This window comes from Dasypus novemcinctus, chromosome 27, assembly GCF_030445035.2.
Source record: "Dasypus novemcinctus isolate mDasNov1 chromosome 27, mDasNov1.1.hap2, whole genome shotgun sequence".
Lineage (NCBI taxonomy): Eukaryota > Metazoa > Chordata > Mammalia > Cingulata > Dasypodidae > Dasypus > Dasypus novemcinctus.
In genome coordinates, this window is record NC_080699.1 from 35,334,643 (window position 1) to 35,340,265 (window position 5,623).

At 41.1% G+C, this 5,623-nt stretch overlaps 1 pseudogene; it reads right to left on the reverse strand.

The window, feature by feature from the left end:
• Positions 1 to 2,905: 2,905 nt before the first annotated feature.
• LOC101439093 (ribosomal RNA processing protein 36 homolog pseudogene) lies at positions 2,906 to 3,383 on the reverse strand (annotated as a pseudogene).
• Between the last annotated feature and the right edge of the window lie 2,240 nt (positions 3,384 to 5,623).

A 5,623-nucleotide genomic window follows, 5' to 3' on the forward strand; every position in this document is an offset into this window, starting at 1 on the left:
ATCAAGTAAATGTTAAGCCTTTGAATTTAAATCAATCAAAGGCTGGTATAGACCAGTTTACAAATATAATATCCCTTTTAGAATTCATAAATAATATCAAGCTTCCACAGGTGGGGACCATTTTGTGGGCAGGATCTACTAAGATCCTATTTAGGTGTGGCCAAGCCAAGTCAGCCTTGGGCCTTAATCTATTTTGCTGGAGACTTTATAAAGAGAAGGCCCCACAGGAATAATCCAGAAGTCAGCAGAAACTGGAAGAGCCAGCACGAGGAGAGAGAGACACCAAATGATGGGGCCAGAGTTATAAGCCAGGTAGCTCCAAGGATTGTGGCAAGTGAGCCCCAGAACTCTACAGACTGGGGAGCAAGTAGAGCCTCCCTGATCTCTTCGTTCTGGATTTCTAATCCCTGAAACTGTGAGACAATGAGTTCCTGTTGTTAAACCATCCACTGTGTGATATTTGTCAAAGCAACCCTGGCAAGCTAAGACAGAAGTGTTTTTAAATAACAGAAATTATTTTGTTAATGTTCAAATAGTGCAAAGACCCTCTTCAAATTAGTTCTTTTTTTTTTTTTTTAATGTATTGATTCTATTTATATGTAATGTCCAAAATAGGCAAATAGAGACAGAAGGTAGATTAGTGATTGCCTAGGGCTTGACAGCTAAAAGAAATAGGGTTTCTTTTTAGGCTGATGAAAATGCTATGGAATTAGATAGTGTTGATGGTTGTACAACTCTGGATATAGTAGGAACCACTGAATTGTAGTCTTTAAATGGTTAAATTGTAGGGTACGTGAATTGTATCTTTAAAAAAAATAATAAGAGAAAAAAATCACAGCTGAAGCATAGAGCTTTCCAGTATCCATTCATGTCTGGGCTGAGGGGAAAAAGTATTAGTTTGAAGGTTTGCAGTGGCCAAGACAGCCTTGTAGAGGATGTATACCATGCTTTCTGAAAATGCTGCCCAGTTTGGGAAACTCCCCACTACAAATCTAAATGGATAAAAGTCCACCTCCCATGAGATGCTTGCTTTCCCAGCTTTACTCCTTGCAGTCATTTGACCAAAGATTAGCTAATCAGATACTTCTGCCTCAAACTGCTCAATCCAGAGCAAAGCAGAAGGCAAGTGAAAAATGCATTCCCGTGTCAGCAGTGGCATTTTCACATCAACACTTTGGTTCTGAGGTAGGATCAGCATGCTTTTGGCTGCCCAGAATTTAACTCCCACTGTCCCACCCCACCCCCACACAAAAGCACCTTGGAGATTCTCTTCAGCCTAGTGGTTCTGTAAGCCCAGGAGTTCAATAGTCTTTTTCTGCTTTTATTCACCAGAATCCATTTCTTTTATTTTAAAGTATGACTGATATGTGTCACTGAGGACCCAGTAGCATGGGATTATTCACAGCAAGGCAGACTATCCCAGTAGCTACAGCTCTAGGCTTACAGTCACTGGTAGAGGAGCATTTTATCCTTCGTCTCTCATCATGGTGCAGCTTCCATTCTGGCATCAGAACTACATCTTCCTGCATCTCCAAAGCATCAAGATCTAGATTTTCTAGGTTTTAATTCTACTTGCCTTCTTTTGCAAGTAAGGTCTTTTCTTTATTGCTGCTTTTAAAATCTTAGATTTTCTAATGTTCTGCAATTTCTTATGATTTATCTAGGTTTTTGTTAGTTTGTATCCTGTTTGGGATAACCTGGGTTTCTTGGCTCTTAGGGTGTATAAATTTCATCAATTTTTGAAAAGTGTCAGCCTTTTTTAAAACATTCTCTCCTTCTGGAACTCTCATTACACGTATCCAACCTTATTACTCTACGCCCTCCCCATATTTACTTCTTTTCCTCAGTTTCCATCTCTCTGTATCTCTAAACTCCATTTGTGTAACTTCCTCATATCTACTTCCAGTTCATTCTTCCCTTAGGTATACCTAATTGCTATTTAAGCAAGAAGTTTCTCATTTCAAATAGTGTATTTTTCATTTTTACAAGTTTTATACTTACTTGTTTCACATCAGTTTGATAATTTTTTATAGTCTTTTCATTAGCTATACTTTTTCTTTAAACCTAAATAAAATGTTTTATAGTTAGTATTTTATAATTCCCTAATTCATTTCAGTCTGATTCTGTTGACTGTTGTTTCTAACAACTCTTGTTCATGGTGGTTTCTTTCCTTGGGTGCTTTATTTTATTGTAAGTTCACATTTTTGAAATTTTATCTGAAGGAATTCTTTGAGGTTGAAAGTATATTTCTCAAGAGGGGATTAATTTGCTTTTGCCAGGTGTCTGGAGACACTATTTTAGACGAAATTATCAGCTTGAGGAGTATCCAGGTCACATGGAAGTATGACTGCTAGTCCCAGATATTATGAGGGCCAGCTGTGGTTACAAGTTATTAGGGAAGCTTTCTCTCTTTCTACCTCCTACCACCCCTTGTTTCCAAAACCAAAAATAAGGAGAGTTTTCCTCTGTGTGACTAGTTCACACTTTAAAAGATGGTGTCATTAAAAGAAGGGTGACAAGACTGCTTATGAATGGGATTCTGCATAATGTCCCAGCCCTGGGAACCATCAGCATATTCTGTGGCCTTTACTGGGCCAAGATCATTTACTGGTCCCTTTTTTCTGTACAAGAGTCAGTGGTTTAAGGCAAGGTTGTGAGAAGGACATGAGGATATGATAAAACAGTCCAAGCAGAGGCAGTGGGGCATAGAAAGGATCCTGAGCTGCTTTTCTTGTCCCAACCTAGGGACAGTCCGAGAGTCTTCTAGTCTTTGAGCCAACCTAGTTCAAAATGACAGTTGTGATCCTTGTTCTTGAATGGGAAAGAATGAGGAGAGCAGACCAAGTCCAAGGCTTACAGATCCATGTCTCTCCAGGGCAGTGGCAGAACTGAGGATAGTTCCTTATTATTCTACACCCAAAGAGAGATGTCTACTGCCCTTGCTTGCATTTCGGCGCCTCTTTTGACTCAAGAAACTCTGCTGCATTTCAGCTCCTTTAACTTCTCAGCTAGGGCAAACTGCTGCTGCTTAGATTTCTTCAGGAAATATGGCAGATGACCTTGAGATGGCTGCTTCTGCTTCTGGGCCAGGAGCAGCTCCTGCTGTGGCTTCCGTTCTTGACCTGCCATTTCTTGCTGTTCCATTTGCAGTTTCTAATGCTTCTCCCCTGACTGGTGCTTCTTCAGTTGATTTTTCACAATCTCTTTGGTTTGGGTGTCATTCAGGAATTGATACGTTTTGTCAAGCACCTCGGGATCATACTCCCCTGACCATCACAGTGGGCATCCCAGGCTACCTCTTCACTGATGGGGATACCCTGACACAAATATGGCACCCGAACCTTGGCAGACATTTGCAGAGGCCTGTGTTTATCTGCAACACACGCATTTAGACAGGTGGTTTAGGATGGCATGTTAGTTGTGTCCTGTTGTGGTCAAAAGGTCACCGTTGCTCCCACCCCCTGGTTGCTGGGGTTCTCCTGACATCCGGGGCCACCAGGAGATGGTTGGGGCTCAATTTGGCATCCTGTCCTTGTAAGACTCAGAAGAATTCAAATTGGTACTTGAATTGTATTAAATCCTGAAGATCTTAGTAGTTTCGTTGCCCTATGAAAATATTTTTCCAAGCTACCTTCTACATTTTCTCCTCCAGACCTGGGATACACTGTTTCTCTAGTGTCTTTGTTCATTTTGTTGGGAAATTAAAATAAACAACTGGGAGCCAGAGACACTCACTGCTTCAGAGTTGGTCATTAATTCTAGGTCTTTTCTATAGACAATTAGAAAATATTTTCATACTTTTATTTATTTTTTTTCAAATTCTACTCAATTTATTCATTTTTAAAAAATACTACATTAAAAAAATATGAGGTCCCCATTCACCCCCACTGCCCCCACTCCACCACTCCTCCCACAGTAACACTCTCCCCCATCATCATGACACATTCATTGCATCTGGTGAGTACATCTCTGGGCATTGCTGCACCCCAAGGCCTGTGGTCCACACCAAAGCCCACACACTCCCATGTTCCAACCAGTGGGCCATGGGAGGACATACAACGTCCAGCAATTGTTCCTGGAGCACCACCCAGGACAACTCCAAGTCCCGAAAATGCCTTCACATCTCATCTCTTCTTCCCATTCCCCACACCCAGCAGCCACCATGGCCACTTTTTCCACACCAGTGACACACTGTCTCAATTGTTAACCACAATAGTTCATGAGCAGAATATCAGTAAATCCACTCTAATCCTTACTGTATTCCTCCTTCCTGTGGACCTTGGATTGGTTGTGTCCATTCCACCTCTATGTCAAGAGGGGGCTTAGATTCCACATGGATACTGGCTGCAATCCTCCTGCTTTCAGTTGTAGGCACTCTAGGCTCCATGGTGTGGTGGTTGACATTCTTCAACTCCATGTTAGCTGAGTGGGGTAAGTCCAATAAATCAGAGTGTAGGAGCTGAAGTCTGTTGAGGCTCAGGGCCTGGCTATCATATTGTCAGTCCAGAGATTCAGATCCCCTAGATATATCTTAAACCACAGCACCAACTACAATTCCAGTAAAGTAACATGAAAGGCTTGTGAAAAGAGATCACATCTGAGTCCAGCTCCATCATGCCGAAACACCAACTCCAAAGAAGGGCCAACTGACATGGCAGTGAACCCCATCTGCCATGACCATAAAACCTGTGGGTCTCTTTAGCCCTCAAAAGGACCAATACCTAGGGTTGTATCTATTTTATCTGTCTCTGAGACTCTGCTCAGGAGTGCATAAGGGCAATCCTTCTGACAACCTCCAGACTCTTTTTTAGAGACTCATAGCCATATAAACTCATTTGTCCTTTCCATTTCCCCCTTAATTTAGGTCAAACAGCATTTTTAACTCCTGTTATTATATGTAGACAGGGATATTCTGCTGGTCTGCATTGAATCTTTAATTCAAGGTCATTCTCTAGTTGCATCATCAGCTGGTACTTGGTAGTGATCCCTCGGTGCCAGGGAGGCTCATCCCTAGGTGTCATGTCCCACGCTTCATACTTTTAAGTCTACTTGTTTTGATAGTTTTTTATTCCAATATAAGGTTGCAGGGCTGTTGGGTTGTTTTTTGCTTGTTTGCTTGCTTGCTTTTTACAGGCTTTTAAATTTTTAAACTTTATATCTCAATTTCTTTTTTCTTACCCTGAAAAATGTATTTTTAACAGTAATACAATTAATGACAGTATATGAGTAATATCTTCACAATTAAATAATGACATTGTAAGAACAACACGATTGGTAGAACTGGTTTAAAAAGTAATCTAAGCTTCCTCTTGATCTAGAGGTGGAGTGGACATCACCATCCCAGGGTCCACAGAATGGAGAAATAAAATATGGATTAGAGTGGATTACTGATATTCTACTATAAAACTATTGTGACTAGTAATAGAAGAAATTGTAGCATTGAGGTGTAGAAAGCATCCACAGAAGTGGCTGAGGGCAGGAAGAGGGAAGAAGAAATGTGATGTGGAGGCATTTTGGGGACTTGGAGTTGTCCTAAATGATATTGCAGGGTCAAATGCTGGACTTTATCCTGCCATAACCCACTGAATGTACTGGGGGAGAGTGTGAACTACAGGGTAAACTA